This window comes from Gopherus evgoodei, chromosome 2 (genome assembly GCF_007399415.2).
Source record: "Gopherus evgoodei ecotype Sinaloan lineage chromosome 2, rGopEvg1_v1.p, whole genome shotgun sequence".
Lineage (NCBI taxonomy): Eukaryota > Metazoa > Chordata > Testudines > Testudinidae > Gopherus > Gopherus evgoodei.
Window position 1 is genome coordinate 40804953 of NC_044323.1, and position 25662 is coordinate 40830614.

The 25662-nt window shown below is 44.6% G+C and overlaps 1 protein-coding gene across 3 annotated transcripts in view; it reads left to right on the forward strand.

The window, feature by feature from the left end:
- Positions 1–25662, forward strand: part of RSU1 (Ras suppressor protein 1) — a 207760-nt gene that overhangs the window by 82785 nt on the left and 99313 nt on the right. The window lies entirely within an intron of this gene.

Consider the following 25662-nt stretch of genomic DNA (forward strand, 5'->3'; position numbering starts at 1 on the left):
TTGTGGAACTCCTTACCTGAGGAGGTTGTGAAGGCTAGGACTATAACAGGGTTTAAAAGAGAACTGGATAAATTCATGGTGGTTAAGTCCTATTAAGACCTAATCGCTATTAGCCAGGATGGGTGAGGAATGGTGTCCCTAACCTCTGTTTGTCAGAGGATGGAGATGGATGGCAGGAGAGAGATTGCTTGATCATTGCCTGTTAGGTTCACTCCCTCTGGGGCACTTGGCATTGGCCACTGGCAGTAGACAGGATACTGGGCTGGATGGACCTTTGGTCTGACCCGGTATGGCTGTTCTTGTTACGTTATGTTGGGTGTCGACGGTCTCACCCTGGTCACTGGAGGAGGATTTCTCCAGCATGGAGAGGGAGACAGCACCGTTGTGACTGGGATCCTGAGGTTGCATCCACCTCAGTGATGCTGAGCAGGCAGCAGGGCCAGTGCAGTGGCCACTATCTTTGGTCCGCCATCTCTTCTGACTCTTGGCCTATCAGACACTTAGTTCAATGTGCTCTCCCCTCCCACCCCTGCACGGGTTGCACTTCTGGTGCACAAACGGGTGCTAAACATTGCCAAAGCCCTCTATCAAAGTCCGTCCTCCATCTTGCCCATTTCCAGGATGGCCAAGAAAAAGAATTTTTTTTTCCCAGCCACAGGGTTGAATGCTTATACACCCACCCGCCTCCCGAGGTCATTGGTTGTGTCAGCGGCCAGTGAAAAGGACAAGCAAGGGCATGCTAGTTCCACCCTCAAAAAATAAGGAGGAAAATGTATTCCACAGGCAGTCTCCCAACTCTGAGTCAGGAACCACCAGGCTCTTTGGGGCAATATAACTTTAACTGTAGGACTGCCTCCACAAGTTTAAGGACTCTGTACCCTAGGAGGTGGCCAAAGAGTTCAGGACCCTTGTTGAGGAGGGTACTGCAGCGGCTCTGTGCTCCCTCCAGATGGCTTGGGATGAGATGCAAGTCCTGGCTTGAGACCTCAGGCTATTCCAAGAAATTCAGTCCTCGATATAAGATCTCCCATTGGATGGAGTTAGGCTGTTTTTGGAAAAGACCGACATGAGGCTGCACGGTCTGAGGGATACTTGGACCACCCTCTTTTCCCTGAGGATGCATATGCCTCAGTCAGCAGGGAGGCAATTCCGGTTCTCCCCACCACCAAGGCCTTGGCAGCCTCGGCAGCGCTTTGAGGAGAAGGGATGCTGGTTTTAGTCATGACCACCATTCCTCCTCTTGTTCACCTGTACAGCCTGACCCAGTGAAACACCATTGGGCCAGAAGCAGGTGTTTTGGGTTTGCACTCAAGACCTGTGCCCTGGTCACCTCCTCAGATCTGCCCCCATCTTTTTTTCCCTCAGTTGTCTCCATCCCTACCCTTTGGCCTGGCTGAGAGTCACCTCGGACCAGTGGGAGCTAGAGATTGTTACGAGGCGACACCCTTCAGTTTTTGGGCCCCTCCACCTCCTCTCTTCCCTGTCCCTCTTCAGGGACCACCCTTCTCATGAGCAACATCTCATTCAGGAGGTAGACAACCTCCTACAACTGTGGGTGGTGGAAGAGATCCCTCCAGAAATGAGGGGGAAAGGTTTCTACTTCCGCTATTTCCTGATTCCAAAAGCAAAAGGGGGCCTAAAACCCATTCTGGACCTGAACAACCCAACAGGTACCTCCATGAAGTTAAAATTTTTTCTCATGGTTTCACTGGTATCCATCTTCCCCTCCATGGATCCGGGAAACTGGTACACTGCTCTTGACTTGAAAAATGCTTGTTTCCATATCTCTAGTTTCCAAGGACACAGACAGTTCCTCCATTTTATGATGAGCCAGTGCCATTTCCAGTTCACGGTGCTTCCCTTTGGCCTCTTCTCAGCCCCACGGGTATATACAAAATGCATGGCCCCAGTAGCCACTTACCTGAGGCGTCAAAGGGGTCCAGGTCTATCCTTATCTTGATGATTGGCTCATCAAAGACAGATTGTGGGATCAAGTGCAGAGCAGCCTCGATCTGGTGCGTTCTACATGCCATGACCTGGGCCTGTTAGTGAATGAAAAGAAATCAACCCTCATACCAGTGCGATGGAAGAGTTCATTGGGGCATGCCTTGATTACTTGTGAGTGAGCGCATTCCTTCTGGAGGCTTGTTTCCGAGCCACATCAGATGAAATCTCCCATGTAAGGAGCCACCGCCTACACTTGCCTAAGGTTCTTAGGCCATATGGTTGCCTATGTTTACGTGGTCCATCACCTCCAGCCACTTCAGGAATGGTTTGTGTCGGTGTACATCCCCAACAAGCATGACCTGGACCTGGTAGTCAGGGTGGCAGCCCACATCTGTTCATCACTGGCGTGGTGATTGGACCCCACATTAGTGTTGCAAAAAGTCCCCTTTGCAGCTCCATCCCAGTTGCTAACTCTGGTGTCGGACATCTCAGGCCTGGGCTGGGGACCCCACACTTGGGCAAGCTCAGTATGCAAGGGTGCTGGTTGCAGAGGGAGCATTCGACCCCCATAAATGTCAGGAGCTCAGGGCGGTTCGCCTGGCCTGTCAGGTTTTTCAGTCCCATTTACAAGGCAAAGTGGTTCAAGTCCTGATGGACATCACTACCACAATGTTTTATATCACGAATTCTCAACTTTTTTCTTTCTGAGCGCGCCCCGCCCTTGCCTCCCAACATACTATTAAAAACTCCACAGCCCACCAGTGCCACAACTCTTTTTCGCATATAAAAGCCAGGGCCAGCGTTAGATGGTAGCAAGCAGGGCAATTGCCCAGGGCCCTATTCCCTGTGAAACTAAGTTGCTAAGTACCACTCTGAAAATGCTGGAGCTGTATGTCCCAGGCCCGGCACATAAGTGGTTCAAACCTCAGCAGCCTCAAGGACAATGGAGTCAGCCTCAGCAGGACCCCTCTCAAGAAGGCCAAGGGCTACAAGCGCCACCAGAGTCACTCTCCTCCACCCCCTGCTCAGTCAGGCTCTATCCAGAATAAGCAAGGGCCAAGCGACCATTTTGAGGGTGCGCCAGAGAGCGACCTACCAGACTATTCCCCGGATCCATCTTCCTGGTTTTTTCCCAGCCGCTTTCCCTTTTTCCTCCCTGCATGAACCAAAATAACCTCGGACCGCTGGGTCCTGAGCACAGTGGCGCAGGGTTGTATTCTCCAGTTTCTTTCTACCCCTTCCTCACCCCTCTTCAGGGACTCTTTTCACAAGAGTCTCCTCGTGCAGGAGGTTCAAGGGTTGCTGCAGCTGGGGCGATGGAGGAAGTTCATCTAGAGTATAGGAACAGGGGGTTTTATTCCCAATACTTTTTAATACCAAAGGCAGTCTACATCCCATTCTGGGGCCTGCAAGACCTCAACAAGTACCTAAAGAAGCTGAAGTTGTGCATGGTCTCCCTGGCCTCTATCATCCTCTCCCTGGATCCGGGAGACTGGTATGCCACCCTCGACCTAAAGGATGGATTCTTCCAAGGGCACCGACATTTTCTCCAATTCATGGTGGGACCTGGCCACTGTCCATATACGATCCTCCCGTTTGGCCTGGCGACAGCACCGAGTGTGTTTGCCAAGTGCCTGTTGGTGGTGGCGGCTTACCTCAGGTGCCAGTGTATCCAGATCTATCCGTACCTCAACAACTGGTCAAGGGCAGCTCCAGGTCTCAGGTCCAAAAGGATGTCACAGTAGTGCAAACCACATGCTGCTCCCTGGGCCTACTGGTGAACGACATAAAATCTGTTAATTCCAGTGAAAGGATAAATTCATTGGAGCGGTGCTCGACTTGACCTGCACAAGAGCGTTCCTGCCACTAAAAAGGATATGGACATTGACAGTCCTTATCGCAGAGGTGTCCGTGTTCCCCTTGACTATAGCCAGGGTCTGCCTGCGTCTGCTGGGCCACATGACAGCTTGCACATACGCTGTCCACCATGCCAGGCTCCGGATGTGGCCCCTGCAACAGTGGCTGACAATGGTCTATTCCCAGTCCAGGGATCACCTGGAAAAGATCATTACCATCTCTTCCCCCTCCTACCGGCAATACTCACCTCACTGCAATGGTGGACAGATCATGAGAGGGTCCTAAAGGGAGTTCCATTAGACAGCTCCCCTCACTCCGTTGAGTTGGTGTCGGATGCCCCAGACCTTGGTTGGGATCCACACCTCAGAGTTCTCTGGACCCCAGGTATGTGGTTCTCGGAGATGGAGTTCCACAGAAATGTCAAAGAACTTGAAGCAGTCCGATTGACATGCAGTGTCTTCCTACACCACCTGTCTGGCAAGGTGATGAGAGTCCTGACGGACAACACAGCCATGATGTTCTACATCAGGCCTGCGCAACATGCGGCCCATAGAGGCTCACTGTGCGGCCCGCGGCCGGGATTCAAAAGGCTCTGAGCTGTCCACAGCGGCGAGGAACCCAGAGTCCTTTAAATCCCAGCCGCGGCTGTGATTCAAAAGGCTCTGAGCTGCCCGCAGCGGCGAGGAGCCCAGAGCTCTTTGAATCCCAGCCGCGGCCGGGATTCAAAAGGCTCTGGGCTGCCCGCAGCAGTGGGGAGCCCAGAGCCATTTAAATCTCAGCCGCCAGGGCCGGCTTTAGGCCAATTCAACCAATTCCCCTGAATCAGCCTGCCCCTAGGAGGACCACATGCCCAAGCCCCAGTACAGTGTACTGGCAAAAGCCAGTGCGCTGTAGTGGGATGGCCCAGCTTACCCAGGGGCCAATTTAAAAGGCCTGTGGCTCCCAGGCCCTTTAAATTGCCACCAGAGCTCCACTGCTGGAGCCCTGGGGTAGGGCTGTGGGGCTCTGGGGGCTATTTAAAAAGTCCGGGGTTCCCATCACTTCTACCGCCCCGGCCCTTTAAATAGCCACTGGAGCCCCACCACTTCCCCAGGGTTCCCGTGGCTATTTAAAGGGCTGGGGCGGTAGAAGAAGGGGAGCCCCGGGCCCTTTAAATACCCCCAGAGCCCTGGGGTAGCGGGGGGCTCTGGGGGCTATTTAAAGGGCCGGGGCTCCAGCTGCATCTGCCGCACCTGTCCTTAAATAGTCGCTGAAGCCACAAAACTTCCCCAGGGCTCCCTCGGCTATTTACAGGGCTGGGGCGGTAGAAGCAGGGGAGCCGCAGGCTCTTTAAATAGCCCCAGAGCCCTGGGGTAGTGGGGGGGGGAGGAGTCTCCAGATGCCTTTGCTGCCCTGGTCCTGTAAATAGCCCCTGGAGCCCCACCACTGCCCCAGGGCTCCTGCAGATATTTACAGGGCTGGGGCAGTGGAAACAGGGGAGCCCCAGGCCCTTTAAATAGCACCTGAGCCACGGGCTGCTATTGCTACCCTGGTGGGGGAGGCAGGAGGAGGGGGCACTCACCATACAGGATGGGCTGTCCCCCCTGTTCCTGCATCAGTTGCCTGCAGCCAACCCCTGCCACACCTCCTGCCCTGCCTGCACCAGTTCCTGTCTGCAGCCAGCCCTGCACCCGCTGCCCACAGCCAGCCCGTCTCCAGCCAGCCCCTCACCCCCTGCCTTGCCTTCATCCCTGCACCAACCCCTGTCTCCAGCCAACCCCTGCTGCACCCCTTGCCTGAAGCCAGCCAGTCCTGCACCCCTTTGTCTCCAGCCCTGCCAACTCATGCCGCACCCCCCCGTGGCCCTGCCTGAAGCCAGCCAGCCCATCCCACATGCCGTCTCCAGCCTGCCCCACACCCCTTGCCCAGCCTGCAGCCGGACCCTACCTCCAGCCACCTCCCCCCCACCTCCAGCCAGCCCCATGTCCACTGGTGCCCTGTAGTTCCCGGGGAAGTAACCCTGCACACTTGCTTCAATGAGGTGGGCAGGGAGCAGCTGGGACCCACACGTGCACCCTAGCACACCCTCAGGGAGTGACGGAGCTCATTTCTAGTTCAGACACATCTTTTTAAAAAAGAACTTTAGGTAGGGTTAACATACATCTGTACTTTCCCGGACATGTCAGGCTTTTTAGATCTTAAATCGCCATCCAGGAGGAAAATACGGACGTATGGTAACCCTATTGGTACAAAAAATACATACTGTGGCAGAACTTTTTATAGGGAACCGGTTGCTAAGAAATGAGAGGCTTTTTTTTTACATTTTTTTTTTTCTTTCAGTCATCCCTGCCGGGGCCCCGCCGAAAATGTTCGAATTGGGCCCCGCACTTCCTAAAGCCAGCCCTGCCAGCTGCGGACGGGATTCAAAGGCTCTGGGCTCCCCACAGCTGTGGGGAGCCCAGAGCCCTTTAAATCTCAGCCGCAGCCGGCATTCAAAGGGCTCTGAGCTGCCCGCAGAGATTCTCGGCCATGGCTGAGATTTAAAGGGCTCAGGGCTCCCTGCCGCCACAGGCAGCCCAGATCCCTTTGAATCCCGATGGCGGCTCCAGTGGATGCGCTGGGGCTTGGATTTAAAGGGCTTGGGCTCCCCTCAGCAGCAGGAGCTCTGGGCCCTTTAAATCCCTGCCCTAGCCCCCCAAAGCTCCAGGTTCCTGCAGCCGCTGGAGCCCCGGGCCCTTTAATTTGACCCTGAGGGCTCCCAACCAGCTCTTCAGCTGGGAGCCCCTGGTTGATTTAAAATCAAGTATCACCTCCCCACCCCCAACCTTCTTTTTTGGCCCACAGCTATTTTGGTGGGGCGGCACTGGGAAAGGAGGGTTTGTTTCTGCAGGGCTGGGCGGTGCTGAGGTGCAGTGTTTCTGCTGGGCCGGGGGGGGGGGGGGGCGTGTTTCCACGGGGCTGGGGGGGTTTCGGCCCTCAGCTGTTTTCTTTGGAGTAATGTGGCCCTCACCACTTTACGAGTTGTGCAGGCCTGTTCTACATCAACAGGCAAGGGGGAGCGTACTCGTCAGCTCTCTGCCAAGAGACACTCCATCTCTGGAGCTTCTACATAGAGTAGAAGATCCACCTGGAATCTTGTCACCTCCCTAGTATCAAAAACACGCTAGCGGATCACCTCAGCAGGGCCTTCTCATCTCACCACAAGTTGGCTCTCCACTGGGAAGTAACCTACGTGGTGGGGAACTTTCCAAGTGGACCTGTTCATCACCAGGCAGAACAGAAAATGTCACTGGTTTTGTTCTCAGCAAGGTCTGGGAAAGGACTACCTCTGCAATGCCTTCCTCCTGTCATGATTGGGAAGGCTGATGTACGCATTCTGTCCAATCCCACTCATCGCCAAGGTTCTGTCAAAGATTGAGAGACAGGGTGCAGGTTATCATGATTGCCCCATCATGGTCTTGCCAGCACTAATTTGGCACACTCATGAACCTGTTAATGGCCCTTCCCTGGCCCCTACCCAACCAATCAGACATGCTGTCACAGGACCCTGGTCAGCTCTTACACCCCAACCTCACGCCTTCCACCTCTCGGCACGGATGCTACATGGCTGAACCCAGAGGAGCGGACCTGTTTTGGAGGAGGTTCAACAGGTCCTCCTGGAAAGTAGGAAGCCTTCCACTAGACTTACCTGGCCAAGTGGACAAGATTTTCCCACTGGATATCCGAGCACAGTATATCTTCCCTTGCGCTCTTCCGTACAGGCAGTCCTGGACTACCTGCTCCATTTGAGGAACCAGAGCCTGGCACACTCTTCCATTAGAGTGCATCTTGCAGCCATCTCTGCTTTTCACCCGCCGATCCTAGGACAGATGGTGTTTTTTCACAACATGACTGTCAGATTCTTGAGAGGGCTCAAGACACTCTTCCTGCAGGTACGGGCTCCTGTCCCACAGTAGGATCTTAACTTGGTCCTCTCTAGGCTCGTAGGCCTGCCCTTTGAGCCACTGGGCTCTGCTCCCTTTCCCATCTGTCATGGAAGGTTGCATTCCTGGTTGTGGTGGCATTGAGTCGAGTCCCTGAGATTTGAGCCTTGACCTCGGAACCACCATATATAGTCTTCTACAAAAACAAGGTTCAGCTGCGGCCCTACCCGGTCTTCCTGCTGAAGGTGCTGTCTACCTTCCATATGAACCAGGACATCTTCCTCCCGGTGTTCTGTCCCAAACTGCACAAGACGAGCAAAAAGAGGCATCTTTATGCGCTGGACGTCCAAAGGGCCTTGGCTTTTTATTTACAATGTACCAAGCCTTTCTTTAAACCAAATCAGCTCCTCATTGCTACAGTGAATAGGATGAAGGGCCTTCCAGAGTCTTTGCAAAGGATTTCCAATTGAATCGCCTCATTCATAAAGACCTGTTCTGACCTGGCAGAGGTTCCGCCACCGCCAATTGTCAGAGCCCGCTCGACTAAAGCTCAGTAGTCTTCGGTGGCCTTCCTGGCACACATCCCTATCCAGGACATCTGTAGAGCTGCAGCATGGTCCTCCATCCACAGGTTCGCAGCTTATTATGCTGCCACTCAGCAGGCCAGGGATGACGCAGGGTTCGGCAGAGCTGTGTTGCAATCTGCACATCCGTGAACTCCTACCCATCTCCAAGGGTACTGCTTTGGAGTCACCTAATATGGAATGGACGTGAGCAAGCACTCAAAGAAGAAAAGACAGTTACCTTTTTCCGTAACTGGTGTTCTTCGAGATGTGTTGCTCATGTCATGGCCCACCCTCCTTCCCCACTGTCAGAGTTTCCAGCAAGAAGGAACTGAGGGTGGGGGGATCGGGTGGAGTCCCTTATACCACACCATGTGGGGACCGCTCCACAGGGCACCAGAGCTGGTCCCATACAGGTACTGCTGAGCAGAAAACTTCCAGCACTGGGCATGTGGCGAGCACACACACCTAATATGGAATGGACATGAATAACATCTCAAAGAACAACAGCTGCGAAAGGTAGCAACTGTTTTTCTTTTGGTGTGGAGGGAATGGGTTTGTTTTGATTTTGTTTAGTCACCATGTCTGTCTTAATCAGCGTAGCAACTGTAGACGCTGACAGCTCTTTTTGTCTCACCATTGATGGATGAAAGCTGTTCTGCTTTCTTAATTTTAGGTGTTTGTTTTAAAATATCATGACACTGGCATACTTTTTTTCTTTATCCTTCTTTCAAAGTTATGTTCAATTGCATTTATTTAAAACAATATTTTGGAAACATACAGTATTTATATAAATGTAATTTTCTATAGATTTCTTATTTTAGAGTCCTGGAATTATCCAGAAAGTGGAAGATGTGCCCTGTAATGAGTTCGTCCAGTTTCTGTGGCTACCTAAGGGCTCTAAACATACTGTTGCCACAGATGTGTAATAGCAAATGAATATTAAATAATTTTACCATAAATATGTATATCAAGGGAAACACTTGTACAGACCTCTTGGAATTTATCCAGGGATGAGCTGCCAAATAAACAAATGCTTCAATCAGAAATATTGTGTAAAACCTGTTTTTAGTTCCTGTTTGTCTGCATCACAAAATATGGACATAGCTTGGTGTAAAAGAGGTGGAACTGCTGATCATGTCAGAACTACTGCTTACCAGACAACCTTTTCCTTTCATACCTTGTAATGCATGTATTAATCTTCCAGTATTTCATGTTATGTTCTTATACTGGATTCTCACTTATGATATAGTGAAATAGCCCATTTCTGTGCCATGCATAATGTCAGAAATATATTAAATATTTAAAGAATGTCAGACTTTTAGGTTAATTTCTGAAAAGTCACATCTCAATCTAGATTTGTAACTTAGGCTTTCTGTAAGCACATTTATTATGAGAGAAGGATTATGCTTTCTGTATATATCCACTGGTTAAAATAATGAAGCATGGTGGTAGCCCTGTAATGTATTGTAATCTCTTGTCCTCCTTTTTCCTGTTTTTCCTTCCACACTGCCTCTTTACTCTCACTGATTGCATAATGTCTGAAATTAGATTGTAAACTTCTCATAGCAGACGCCAGTCTTATTTGTTCTGGTCAGTTCTTTCGGTGCAGTGTCCAGTCTAGTAGATAGAGCAGTACATGGAGACTCGGGAAATCTGGGCTCTGTTCCTGGCTCTGCCACTAGCTTGCTGGGTAACCTGGGGCAAGTCACTTCACCTCCCTGTGCCTTGTTTCGCCTTCTGTAAAGTCAGAATGATGGTACTCACCACCTTGGTAAGGTGTTATATAAGAGGTAGGTATTATGCAATACCTCACCATTTGTTGTAATAACTTAGTTGGCATCTTTTAGCCAGTTCCTGGCTTCTTAATCTCATAAACAAAATGATACAGTAAAGAGAACTGTTCAAGCAGCTTTGTGCTGTACATATTAGACACACAGATTTTTAACCAGCAAATGTTGTTTGCATGAAATCGCAGTAGTGCTGTTTGATTTTTTTTTTTTTTTTAAAGTAATCTTCACACACATTTCTCTCTGAATTTCAGGTGGAGAAGGCATTTGACTTATGAGGGTTCATGGTCTGGGGCCTTGCAGAAAAAAATGTACTCAAGATATCAATGGGTGGGCACAGTACAAATACTAGAAGAGGACAGACTTTATTTGAATGATGAGAGGAAGAGACGGCCTGGTGAATTGGGGATACAGTCATTCATGGGGGGGGGGAGTATAGAAGAAGGCATGAATAAATGAGTGGGAGAAGGAAAGAACAGGGGCAACAGGACAAAAATCACTGGTGAAGTGAAAGGAGTAAAATGTTGACTTGGAATTTGTTAGCAATTCTCTCTCTTCCACTTTTCAAAATATTGATAAGGGAGTGGGGGCAAGGGAGGGATAGCTCAGTGGTTTGAGCATTGGCCTGCTAAATCCAGGTTTGTAAATTCAATCCTTGAGGGGAACATTTAGGGATTTGGGGCAAAAATCTGTCTGGGGATTGGTCCTGTTTTGAGCAGGGGGTTGGACTAGATGACCTCCTAATGTCTCTTCCAACACTGATAGGCTGTGATTCCATCCAGTATTGCTGAGTATGGCATTATTCAGTGTGTGAGTCAGCAAAGAGTAGAACCAGCCTGTGTTTTTATTTAGCAGGGACTACCTGTCACTAATGTAAGGAAAAAAGGAGGAAAGAACAAATATATTCTTGTCCAATAGGGAACAAGAACACACCTCATACAGTGCATTCTCTTGATTAGGAGGCTTGTCTGTAAATACAGTATGTGTGACTGATGAATGGAGGAAATGGCTGGGGGTGGATGTGTGGAATTCACAGCTTGCTTTTTATCATTTGTCTCTCCAAACCCAGTTCATGAGGAATGGTGGTGGGCAGTCATATATAAACTTTAAAGAGGTGTTGGCATTTTTTCCTAGCATTTAAAAGGTTATATGCGGCAGTGTGAGACACATAAATCATGATTCACTGCAACAACAGAGTTGCAGTCAGTTATATAAATTGCCAAGGAAGCACTAAATCTGTCACTTTGTGTATTCTGACCATTTAACAATTGGAATGATGCTTGGAAAGAAAGCTGAATAGAAACAAGAAACCAAAGCAAAGTGGCGAATGCAATTAGTAAGATCAATGGTTGGTGTTTTGAAGTTCATTGTTTGGTCATCTCAGTGGACCACAGTAAGTGTGATGCTATCTAAAAGATTACAGTAATGGAAGAGAAGGGTACCAAGGAAAAGTCTAGTGTGTAGCACAGAATCATTGATAAAGCTGCAGTCATCTGTGACTGAAGAAAGGGACTAAATGGTTTGACCAACCCCACAACTTCATTGAGAATGTAACCTGTCGTTTTAGTTTCACTTGTTTCAGGCCTAGCAAATATAATTTAAAAAAAAAAAACCTTACCCTGATGATATCCTCTTGTTAGTCTGAAGCCTCCACAGTTGGCTTGCTTACAAGCATGGGAGAAACAATGAATTTTCTATGTGAGCACTTTTAATTAAGTCAGCAACTTTTTCCAATCTGGGTATCAAAAGCAGTTAGCTTTTCAAAGTGGCATTGAATGTTGTATTAACCTATCAAATAGCTTCCCCATACTAAGGAAAATACTAAGCTTGTGACTATGAAATTTGATTAATATTTGCAAATCTGGGCATTTCTTTTCTAATTAGTCTTTTCAAAAGCTTTGTTTGTGAAGCTGGCCTTTTTTTTTTACCTTGATTTGGGATATAGTGTTTTTGTAGCTAAATATGCTATCCTGTAATATGTATCTTTTTCCCTTACAGTGCAGGAAAACTGAAAAATCCTCAGAGTAATTCTCCCATCACTTCTAAACTTTAAATAGCTAAATTATTTTCTTTGAGTAAAGGATCAAAGTTCAGGGATTTAGCGCAAGGAATTTTATTGAAAATCACGTATTTCTGTGTGTATCTGCCATATGAAAGAACTTTAAAGAGTCCCTGGTCTGAAATCTGTAATTTAAAATTGTGTGCAAAATAGTATAGTTACTACGGTTCTGTATGCACATAGGGCTTTTCACATGCAAATAGAGATTCATCAAGCAAATGCACATGCAGGTAAGTGCTCAGTGTTTCAGACACACCTTTGGCTTCATTCTGTAGTAAGTGAAGGCCCTGATAAAGGCCCAGTATGAGGCCTGAACTAAAGTAATGGTCAAGACTTTGCTAACATAAAGCAAAGTGAAGCTGTGAGCCAGAGGCAGGCCCTGCTCACAGAAGCTGGCAAGGAAAGGGCTGATGCTGCAAGAAGATACGTACCTAAAAGATACTGAACACTAGAGATCAGAACATTCACATACTTGCACATTCCACACAGATAACAAAGAACAGACTAACCCATCCCAATGACAGGGCCAAAAGGGTAATATGATGGATAGAGTTGTTTTGATCGAACCAACATGTACAAGGTGAGAGGCGGCACTTTACTACGTAGAGGGGTTGTACCTTACTGCGTAGAGGGGTTGCACCTCAATACGTCAGGAGTGATGTGTAACTTGTTTGTACCTGTATATAAAAATGTATCCCTGGGGCGATGTCTTTGTCCGGCCTAGGGGGCAGTGGAAAGTCCTGCCACTAACTGAGCCGAGTCCATTGCCAAGACGCACTCTCTCGTAGTATGCCCTGTAGAGTAACAATCTCAGAGGAACTGCAATTGTGTCCGAGCGCAATAAACCTGGCCGACGTGCCTTCGTACCTTACTAGACTCTGTGGTCATTGGGGGTTCTCTTCGGGTCTGCTGTGTCAGCTATCTGTGCAGAGCTGGGGCAGCACACAGAGGGAACACATGCACGCAGCCGAGTGATACCAACAGAGAGAGAGCAGAGCACCACACCGGTAGCATCTGACAACACACCTCTGACAACACATTCCTTTCAAAATTTACCCCCTAAAGTCAATAGTTTAGACCATTCCTAGAACTAATCTTTCTCACATACATTGCTACAGTCTTGCTACACATACATTTTGTGATTGCTCAGTGATTAAGTTAGAATATATCCACAGTTGAGCATAAAGCATATGTGCTCAGTGCTCTATATGTACTTGTGTTCAGTTCTTACACATAATGTCAGGTAGTGAATTTCCTTTAGATTTCATAAAATAAGCAGAGTTAGGCCTGGTTCATACTTGGGTAGGAGGTCTCCATGGGAAACCAGTGTGCTCCAGTAGTGATTCAGAAGACAATATTTATCCCTGTGAATATACACTGTGCTAATGCCTCAGCATGGTGTTGATTTTTTTTATCCAAGCAAAATGAAGGCAAAAATTGTGTGTTTTGATAGATCTCTAAACGGGGACAGGAGTGATATAGAGGTAAACAGCAGAATGTCAGGAGCTATTCCATATTGGTCATGTGGCCTCCAGCACACTTTCTTGCTTATCCACAAGAGTGTCATCAGTTGATGAGTGGGAGTTGGGAGGAAAGAAAAGTGGACATTCTACTGAGCTTGAAGCCCAGAGAAGGGATTGTAGTAGAAATGTTTCAGTCCTTACTTTAGACATCTTGGTAGAGCTGGCCAAAAAGACAGGTAAGAAATGTTATGATTTAAAACAAACAAAAAATAAAAATTTCCTTTAAATTTTGAAATTTAAAAAACTTTGGTCAGCTCTATGCAATAGTTTAAATACTGCTATTTTTTCTCTTCAGAAAAGCAAACTAAACAAAATAAGTTTCCTTTTAAAAAAAAAAAAAGTTTGTGTGAAACATAACTCCAACTCCTCATCTATCTGTATAAAGCATCACTGCATCCCCACCAGCATCACAGCACTGTTCTGCTCAGGAGTACTATGCTTGTGCCAACACAGTCATTTAGTACTAGTGAGAAGCCTGGGTATCTTGGGAACATTGGGATACCAGCTTCTAAGTGATTATTTTGGAGTGGCTGTTTGGTAACCTACCATTTAAAAAGTCACCCTAGAGATGTGCCCTGTATTTGGAGTTAAGGTGTAGATAGGGGATCAGCATGAAAAGCTTCACTGAACTTCATAATGATGTCCCTGGCTTGTGGATAAATGACAGAATTTATCTTCCAAGGCCATCAACCTGATACTTATTAGTTCAAACCATTAAATCCATTTTTCTATTATTATATTTTAACTAGAATGAGTATTTTTTTTGAGGAAATATTTTTAGACATGTTTGAGTAATACAGTTGTGTTGCTTAATAAGAAATGTTGGCTTGTTTTTCATTTAGAGGCAAGTGTAGTAGCTGAGACACCTTTGAACTCCTAGTTTGAAATTTGATTAGCTTCCAAGGTGATAGCATTCCCCCATTGAAGGGACACTATGCAAGAATCTCGAGTAACTGGGAATCCTGTAGAGTGGTTTTAGATGTTGGTAAAATATGTAAGCTGTTTCAAGGTAAATTGGGTTGCTGATCCTCTAAGTCCATAATATTGGATGTTTTGTTAAAACTTCTTGATATTAAACTCCTTTGACATCACATTCATTCATTTTTCTTCCAAGAAAAGATGCTCACCACAATGGGCCTGTGACAGAACATTCTTCTTTGATTCTTGCTGATGTTATGGATGCATTTTGCAAGGGCCATCAGTTTACTAGATGGGATCCCAGTGTGCCGCTAAACTCGTGAAAATGTGCAATCTGTACTGAATAAGATATTGAAATTCACAACAAAATGTGACTAAGACAGTGAAAATCTTCCAGCATCATATTTGACCATTCAATGAGATCACTGAAACTATTTTGTACATCTGCATTGAATAAAAAATTCTGTTTCACTTAAACGCCATGAATGGCAGATAACAGAATTTACCAGGGCTTCAGTTTTCTTTAGATAGCTTTAAAAAGAAGAAAATTCAGATGAATCTCTTGGATTCTTGTCACAATGCTGTTTCTTCTCCAGTTCTCCTTATCTACCCACACAGTGGCATCAGCATGGTTGCCTTGGTACCTGCTCCTGAAGGATGTGCGCGGTGGAGTTTGGCTGTTTAAATAGCATGATTTGTCATCTAAAAGTACAAGTAATTAGCACGATGTTTGTCATGTGATACCTTGTGTACTGCATGAAGTTCTAATTTCATGGCTTTTATCTATGTATTCTAATGTTTTGTGATTCTCTAATCATTCCTCTAAGGTTGGATTTGTTGGATATATCTGGTAGTAGAAATTGATTAGGGTTCTCCCCTTCTTCTTGGAGACATAACTAATAGAATTGGAGTCACCAGTCTTCCAGTGACTTGAAGTACAGAACCCTGAGTTTTTCTGATTGGCTCAGTTACATTTTTCTCCTGTACTTATTGCCTGAAATTTTGTATACTGGAGAAGTTCAGCTCATTTTATGCATTCTGTTTTTTCCAAGGCCCATATTCAGCCTTGACACATTTTTCAGCGAAGTCCCCTAATGCCTGACTTTCCATTATGCTTTGGTATCATGATTTCAGCTGACCTTTATTATGAGGTTTGAATTTCATATAAATATCTGAAAGAGGTGTTAAAAACAAAGTGAATTTAATCCTATGAAAAGTTCAGGTGGAACAATGCTTGAGACTCAGGTTTTCTATCCACAGAACTGAAACAACACTAGCAATTGTGCCAGTTTGCTGCACGTCACTTTATGTTGACTTGCAGGATACAAGGGTTGAAATTGCAGTCTATTGACATGCATGTTCCTTCCTTGGCCTTTTTGGCTGAGTTTTTTTCCACAAATAAAATAGGTGTTATAAGTGCAAGTAAAAGAGTTAAATAGGCTAGATTTAAGTAGAATAAATTTAGAGCTGAGTCTGTTTAGTTTATCAAAAAGAAGATTGAGAGGTGACTTGATCACAGTATATAAGTACTTTCCTGGGGAGAAAATACCAGGTAGTAAAAGGCTCTTTAATTTAACGGAGAAAGCACAACAAAAAAAACATTGGTTGGAAGCTAAAACCAGACAAATTCAAATTAGAAATTAGGCGCACATTTTTAACAGGGAGGGAAGTGGTAGATGTCTTCAGATCCAGACTGGATTATTTTCTGTTAGATATGCTTCATCAAATACAAGTTATTGGGCTCAATACAGCGATAACTGGGTGAAATTGAATGGCTTGTGATATACAGGACAACAAACTAGATGATCTTCTGGGATTAATCTATGAATCTATTAATTAGTTAATAGGGGTTCTCAAAGTGGGTCAGGACCCCAAAGTGGGTTGTGACCCCATTTTAATGGAGTTGCCAAGGCTGGTGTTGGCCCTGGGCCCCAGCAAGTCTCAAGCTTCAGCTTTGCCTCCCTCCCAACCCCACTTGGGGCAGTAGGCCTCAGGCAAGCTCAGTCTTCAGTCCTCCATCCTGGTGTCGTGTAGTAGTTTTTGTTGTCAGAAGGGGGTCACGATGCAATGAAGTTTGAGAACCGCTGAATTAGTTCATTGAAACCATTCTCTCATTTAAGTCTGGAAAGTTGTCAAAATGTCTGTACAGTTTCGTAAACTTCTTGCTTGTGTTGCTCTAGTTGGTGGTAACTGGAAAATGCAGTTTAGTTTCAGCCTTTAGAATATCAGATTGATCATTTTAGACTTCTCTTTCCAAAGTATGTCTTGCTGTCCTGGGTAGGGTCTCAAGAACCTGTCGCCCATAATCAACTCCTCTTCTAAATGTCCTGCCTTTTTGCAGGAGAAGAGGTAGATAGGTATACTTTATCTTTCCCCTTTTCCCACAGCTAGCAGTGTGAAGTGTTTGGTTAGTTTTTCAAGGATGTGATTTCTGTTCGTTTTTGAAAATTGAACCATTTTCCATAAACATATTTATTTTTCCTTATTTCAGGTCAGTTTGAGGAAATTTCAGGCTAAACAGAAATTATGTCCACTCCTATTCCAAAACGTTGGTGAATCCAAATGACAGTTACTTCTGCAGTAAAAGATTTTTGGAGCAAAATAACAAAAGCATAACAATAATATATGTTATCTCTCCACATCTCATCTTTTGGAGGTGCTTCAATCTAACTTCATTTTTAGTAGGTGGTATTTTCTTTTAATGACTAGAAGCTCATTAGCGAGCAATGTATATTTTAGACATATGTCATGGAGTTGTAGGTTTGTTTATCATATTGAATATTTTGGTTGTCTAATACCAGAAAAGACTGAGTCTCACGCAGTTTATGTAGAAGGAATCTTTCCATAGAGCTGTCTTATTACTACTTTATAATAACCTTTCTCCATCTCTTCTGTAACTAAACCTTCAAAAGGGGAGCACTTCAAATCAGAGATGCTCTTACCCTTAATAGAGCATCATGTAAATATAAATTATTAATCCACAACCTGCAAATATTCAGGCTTGCTTAAAAATTAGTCTTGCTTGATAAAACTTCCTGAAATACAAACTAGTTATGGTGGGTTTTTTTTTAAACAGAACTTAATATTCATATTATCCATGATTAATTATCTCAGTACCTATTTTATGACATAGTATTCAGGATACTTCTTCCTCCCCTCACTTATGCCAATTCCTCTCTTGCTATTGAAAGAAAAGTACATGACACTGAAGTAATAAAAAATTATAAAGCCTAGAGTGTAAAGCAAAGCTAAAACAAACCGAGATAGACACATTTTTACATATAACTGAAGTTTAGGTTTTGTGTAGTAGGTTGATCCCTTACTTAGCCTTTAATAAAATTGGATTCAGGGGTATTTATATCTAAATAAAAAAATAAAATTAATTTATTTTCTCACATTTGTGTATGAGAGAGAGAGAGATTGTGTCCTCTGAGTTGTAATGGAAAGAACATTTAAATTTCAGTCTTAATGCCACCTATAAGAAAAATTTGTGTTTTAACACATAAGAGCTAATTTTGAGGACAATAGAGTAGCATATTGCAGGAAAAGTGGGAAGGAGTGGTGAGGGGAGGGAGCAAACAGAAAAAAGTTACCGAGATTGTGGTATAGAGCCAAAAATTATCCCTGGTAAGAACCATAGAGTTATAATGGTGCTTCACTAGGGATAATTTAAACCCATTAAGCAGAATTGTTGAATCGGCATTTCAATCAGGGTACATTTCTAGGCAGAATACTAGCTTTCACTTCTAAAATGTCACAATTGTTTAAATACTTTAATACAGCTATTATTTTTAAAGTAGTATAAATGCTCCTTGGAGTTCATAGAGTAGGAAATGTGTGCTGCTTTTGGTCTTCAACTTGTTTGTATTGAGAGTGCCTGGAAGTCCCAATCATGACTTGGGACTCCACTGTGCTAGGTTCTGTACAAACACAGAACAGAAGCAGAGTCCTTGCTCTGAGGAGTTTATTCTAAGGCAATGTTTTCAAACTTGGGATGCCACTTGTGTAGGGAAAGCCCCTGATGGGCCAGGCCGGTTTGTTTACCTGCCACGTCTGGAGGTCCGGCCGATCGCGGCTCCCACTGGCTGCAGTTCACTGTTCCAGGCCAATGGGAGCTGCTGGAAGTGGTGCAGGCAAAGGGATGTATTGGCCGCTACTTCCAGCAGCTCCCATTGGCCTGGAACAGCGAACTGCGGCTAGTGGGAGCCGCAATCGGCCGGACCTGCAGACGTGGCAGGTAAACAAACCGGCCTGGCCCATCAAGGGCTTTCCCTACACAAGCGGCATCCCAAGTTTGGGAAACACTGCTCTAAGGTAACAGACAACTGCTGGATACAGTCAACAGAAGGTGCACAAGAAAGCAACGAGACAATACTAACCAGTCAAGATCCACTCATCTGGGGTTTCCTGGCGATGCCTCTGCGTGTCACAGTAATGCAAAGGGATGAGAGTTATAACAGCTTGATATTGAACTGCAGTCTGGAGATGGTTCCCAAGGAGCGTTGTGTTTCATTTACATTATATAAGTAAAACTAGCCACCACCTTTAACTCTACTAAACCTATCACGTTATCCAATACCCCCTAAGTAACAAAATTTAACCAATCATGCGCTTGCCTCCATGTTTCCTCCTCCCTGCTCAAGTCTTTTTTTTACAATTTATCTCTCATGCCCAAATTGTAACTTACTTATGACCACCTTTGTTCATGCAGATGGTCAGCATGAATTCCCTGATCAGAGCTTATTTTATCTATATTACCATTTGTTGGGTCTTTCTGTATCCTTCCTAAAACTTTCTAGCCCCTGGGGGGGTCTCTACTTTACAATCCTTGGGTTTATAACTCTTTTTTTAGGGGCATTCCTGAGATGGAGGTGCCTTAGCAGCAGCAGAGCATTTTTTTTAATTTCAGTGGTGAAATCCCTGAGTTTCACCCAAGGCTGGTCAAGACACTATTTAGTATGGAGGTGAGTTAAGTCCTAGACTTACACAATGGCCACTTATTATAAGGAATGCCACAAAGTGTATTCCTCGTAGCAAGGAAGGTTCCTCTTACTGATCGTACATGCGGTCTAATAAAGCAGCTGCCTATTTCACCTTCAGCTCCACTCTTTTCCCTCCTTGACTTTGCTGAGCCTGGATTTTCACCCTCCTCCTGTCATCCTCGCGGATTTGAGCCACATAGCGCCCTCATGGATTTGAAAAACTGACTCTGAGGCCCTAAAAGATGGAGGAGGAGCAGAAGCAGAGGAAAGGGACCCTTCTCCTTCCCACAGAGTTCAGGCAGAGCATCTGGAGCTCTGCCTGTTGGCACACTCATGCTGGTTAGATTTGTGCCACTGCTGCTCAGATATCAAGCCAGCAATCATTGATCCTTCAATTATTTTAAAGTTACTTTTGATTTACACCATTGTAAGTAAGATCAGAATCAGGGGCCTGATTCTCCTCAATCTTGTGTCTTTTACCTCTGTGTAAAGGGATGTCAAATGTTATCATCCTTATTTGATAGAATTTTACATCCACTTTGCACTAATTTTAACAAGCTGTAAATTGCAAATGGAGAACCAGGCCTCATTTGCTGCCAACCAGGAAGTGAATTGGGCTGTAAAATGGGGTACATAGGTATAGTTTAAGGAAATCCTTTTTTTAAGTGTTCAGATTTCATAATTTGAAAAGCATTTGAGGGGCAGGTTCAGCAGTGGCATTATTGTATTTTAGAAACAGATTTGACCTCATTGTCCTCTCAGACTATATGTACATGAGCGCATGTCTATACTGAAAACACTACAGCTGTGTCACTTCAGTGTAGACACTACCTACGCTGAAGGGAGGGCTTCTCCCATCAGTGTAGGTAATCCACCTCCCCAAGAGACAGTAACTAGGTCAACGGAAGAATTCTTCCGTCGACCTAGTGCTGGTCTACGCTGGGGCTTAGGTCGGTATAGATACCTCTCAGGAGTATGGATTTTTCACACACCTCAGAGACATAGCTATACTGAAGTAAATTCCTAGTGTAAACCAGGTCCCAGTGTAACAGCATTGACTCCAGTTTCTCAGCTATGAATGTAAATCAGAAGTAGTGAATCACAGGCCTGTTGTATTACACCATAATAGCAGTATATCAGGAATACTAAATTTTCTTTGATAAAGTGTAGGTATTTTTAAATGGATTGAGGTAGTCGGAAAGAACAAAACAAAAATAAGTGCAATCTCCAACACTTACTTTTTGTGATTCATTCTGCAGCACTGGATTTTTACCAGATGCAATTTTGTGTTTAACTTGCTAAAAATATCAGAGAGATTTGATGTAATCTTCTTAGTACAGCAGTATCAAAACTTCCTGAAGTCTTTGGGATACTGCGTACAGTATGGTTTGAAAATGCACATAGGAGAACAACTGCCATGACTCTTTTCTCCTGCTTGTGCCCCCTGTGCTGGGGTGATGGCATAAGAGCTGCTGAGTCAACACTAACAGTTGAGGAATCCTCCCTTATGTAAGGGGAATGTTCAGGGGACCAAATCTGCCAACTTTCTAACTGCTTTGCACTGCTAAAATAGGGCCCAGAGTCAGGGCCATTCTTTCTAGCCATTTTCAGTGTCACTTTTGAACCTTACTTGGTACATACCCTTGCCCTGGGAAGTAAGATCTCACGAATACTGTAGCTGTGAACATAATCTGTATAAACACATTTATGGCTGCGACATGGTCCATGCACATATTTGTAGGCTTGGCAGAATTTGATATTTGTTTTTATGCTTTTGACAGGTATTGATCCTTTTTAAGCATATATTTCTATCTATTTTAAATTTTTACTGTTGTGGGAAATTGTGTGTGTGTGTGCGTGTGGCGGGGGGGTCAGACATTTATTTAAGAACAATAGACATTGAGATTCAAAAAGTAAAGCTTTATAAATCATTAAAACACAAATTGTCAGTATTCCATGTCAAAATATACAAAGTAAATATCCTTAAATTGACAGACAGTACATATTTTTATTATTCATTCGCTAGTCCGTTTGTAACCAACCTAATTCAGAAGTCTAAATCACTGGAATGCCTTACTTTGCCTATCTAGACATTTCAGTTGTCATCTTTGGAAATACTGTTTTGGTCAGTTTGTGTGTGTGATGAAATTGACACTTTCCAAATGTACAGATTTTTTAAAAAATCTAATCGTCCCAAGCCTGCCTATATATGTTTGTGAGTGACTTTTGTAGTATTACCAGAAGTCCAATTTTTTGCATCAGGAAAATTGCTTCTTCCTTGCTAACTTGTATCCCCTTTTTGGTGAAAGCATTCTGTGCATTGCCCTCATTCCTTCCATCTCCATTTCAGAACGGGAGGAGGGCATGGGATGGATCTAGTCAACCCCCTGTGTCTGCTTGTTGTGTTTCATGTGCTAGCTGTGGCTCCCCTCTCTATGTGGTGGATGTATTGTTTTGGGGTAGGGATTTTAATGTTCAGCGCCCCATCCTTTCACCACCTCCTTGATTCACTCACTGTCTTTGGGAACACCTGGTCTCTTGCTGCTCAATGCCCTGAGCATGAGAGGGTTACTAGTTCCCATTCTATAGCAGCATGGTTGGTTCCTGGATCCTTTAGTAGAAAATCTGTGACATTTGAACTCCCATTCCCCCTACCCAGCAGTAGCTGCCCTGTTTCTGCCAGGAACGAACCCAAGGGAAACTCCTCCTCAGCTTTCACAGTAAGGGTGGAATTTATTCCTGGTTTGGAGCTGTCAGGGTTTCTTTCCTCACTCTAAACTTATGGGTACAAATGTGGGGACCTGCATGGACACTTCTAAGCCTAATTACTAGCTTAGATCTGGTATACACTGCCACCACCCAGAATTCCAGTGTCTGGGGCACTCTCTGTTCCCCCAAAACTTCGTCCCCTCCCTGGGTTGCCTTGAGGGACTTCACCAATTCCCTGGTGAACACAGATCCAAAACCCTTGGATTTTAAAACAAGGAAAAATTTACCAGGTTCTTAAAAAGAGAGCTTTTAATTAAAGAAAGTTTTTTACCTTTTCTATCTCTGTAAAATCAGGATGGAAAATGCTTTACCAGGGTAATCAGATTCCTATAGACCAGAGGGGCCCCCACCCGCCTTAGGTTCAAAGTTACAGCAAACAGAGATAAAATCCTTCCAGCAAAAAGAAACATTTACAAGTTGAGAAAACAAACATAAGACTAACACGCCTTGCCTGGCTAATTACTTACAAGTTTGAAACATGAGAGACTGATTCAGAAAGATTTGGAGGGCATGGATTGATGTCCCGTCCCACTCAGTCCCGAGAGCGAACAACAACAACACAAAGAGCACAAACAAAAGACTTCCCACCACCAAAATTTGAAAGTATCTTGTCCCCCTATTGGTCCTCTGGTCAGGTGTCAGCCAGGTTTACTGAGCTTTTTAACCCTTTACAGGTAAAAAAGACATTAACCCTTAATTATCTGTTTATGATAGGAGCTATAGACTCGTGAGCTTACTGAATCTTCTGACTAAGATTATGCCCCACCCCTAACCTCCATAACATGAAATAACTAAATGTGGTCTCTTTTTTTTGTTTTTTGGTTGGTGTTTGTTTTTTTTTCAAAGTGAGAGGAAGAAGGAAATTGAGTGATGCCCTTTATAATGCAGGGGGGCTCCAGGCCCGAGCATGCCAAGCGCGTACTTGGGGCGGCAAGCTGCGAGGGGCGCGCTGCTGGCACCTCGAGGGCAGCAGTCAGACTTCCCTCCGCGGCTTGCCTGCAGAGGGTCTGCTGGTCCCGCGGTTTCGGTGGACCTCCCACAGGCATGCCTGCGGGAGATCCACTGAAGCCGCGGGACCAGCAGGCAAGCCGCGGAGGGCAGCCTGTCCTGCCCTGCTTGGGGTGGCAAAAGTCCTAGAGCTGTCCCTGTTTTAACGTATGCATCAAAAATTAATTTTGTTTAGGAAACCTCCTTTTTCTGTAAGACCTCTTTGGTTTCAGCAGAATGTCATTCCTTTAAATTGGTTCAATGTAAATGATCTGTATGATGTTAAGAATCTACAGCAGGAACACAAGAGTGAGGAGGTGAGAGTTTCAGGCAGCATTCCCCCTGGTTATTTAATATGGACAGTAATTTACTGAACCAACTTGGTACTGGAATGCTCAACTAAGGACCTTTCTGGTGAGATTTTTGGAAATGTATAGTCCACTTCCGTAAGCAAAATTGCATTTGCCCTATAATGGGGCCAAATTTGTCTTCCTGAATTTAACTGTTTTATATAAGTTGTACACTGATTGATTGTTTTATCATGATGTACTGCTTACAGAATTATAATTGTAAGTGAGCACTCGTGTTGATGGCTTTAGAGAGAAATGTATGTGGTTCTTTTGCAGGTAATAAAATGGGAAAATCCAATTTGCAATTGCAGAATAAGCCTCTGAGTGATGTATGATCTTCATAGTAGCATTGGTCAGAGGGTTACTGGTAATCACAGTGCTGACTTGCTTCCCTAGTGGCCTGCGCCTTAAAACTGAATAATGTGAATCTGTGTCTGTGAGCCAGCCAGCGTAGATTCTATCTTATTAGGTTCTCTTTGTCACAGTGCTTAATCCTGCTGCCTGATCCTTGTTAAAACACACATGCTGCTGAGTCCTCTAATAAGGAGGTAGGTGTGAGGCTCCTCACTAGAAGCACCGAAGCATAAGGCAGTTAGGGCAATTGCTGCCTGACTGACAGAGGGGCCAAATGCTTCCTACATGTTATTACTTAAAAACAGAACAGATCTCAGACAGCTGACAGATGAGCTTTGCCGAGGTAATGGTAACTTGTCTCATATTGGCCTATCAACAAGTGTCATCTTTTCACACAGTATAATGGCCTAGCTTTACTCTAATTACGATAGCCCTTTTTCACAGAGAGAGCTGCATTAAGGATTAAGGTTTTAACTGAGCCAGCCAAGAGACAGCTTGTAGATGCTATTACATCCATATGTACACATTCACTCTAGATATACAAATGGCGTTAATTTGAAAAATAAGCACATGTTTACTCAATATAGAGGTAACAGCTCGGTTAGGCTGGCCTTCCAGGCTTGATGCTTTAATTTTAAGCTACTGTAGCCCTAAGAATTAATCTGCTTGTTTGTGTAAATATATCTTTTCTTATAAATTTGAATATTTGATGTAATAGGCTTATAGATTTATATTAAAAATAAGTTTGGCTGTAAGGCAAGAGATCTGCAGGCCTAAACATTACTAACACACCCCAAATCAGGCTACACTGCATAGTTAGGTTGGATGAAAAATGCTATTTTTTTTATTTTCCCACTTCATCTACAACAGTTTTTTACCTTCACAGCTGTTTTTATATTCCCTGATCATGACATCCATAATGTTACAAAATGTTGTTGCAATTTTAAATGTATATGTGAACAGTGAATTTAGGGAATGCAAATAATGATTTGTATAGCTAGGAGAATGACTCAGTATAAAACTGGAGTATAGCATAATGTTTCCTTATGAGGAATCTTAGTTGGGGGTGTACTTCTCTACCTTTCTGGAGGGAGAACTTAGGAAAAGAAAAATCAATGACACTTCTAATAAATCTCAAGTCTTGTTATCAAAATAGCCATACTGGCAAGTTATAGGTATGAATTTCTGTATTCTGGACTGATGGCTATAACCAGCATAAGCTGTAGGGTGTTGCACAAGCTAAAGTATTGGAAAAACACCAGCTGGAGATTTTTCATTAGACTTGGACTTATAGTAGTGATATCAGAAATAACCTGCACCATTGGGCCCTACTTATGGAAAAAAGTGTTGCCATTGTTCATTCCTGCTAAGCAGTGTGACCAGGAATACTGCTGTGGAGTCCTCCGTCAATGTCAAGGTTATTTTTAATGGTATAAATTAGCAGGTCCTTTTATGCCCCCAAATAGTTAGTGTCATCTGAAAAAATAAGTAGTGAACTGGGAATTGGGGCGTCTCAAGTTCTAATCTCACACCTGTTGCTGTAGTAGTGCTAAACAAGTGAAATTTCTCTCCTGTGCAGAAGGTCAGCTCAGGGCCTATGCATTATTAAGTCCTGTTTTTAAAACTTATTTTGATGAATAAATGTGAAATATAGTAGGATT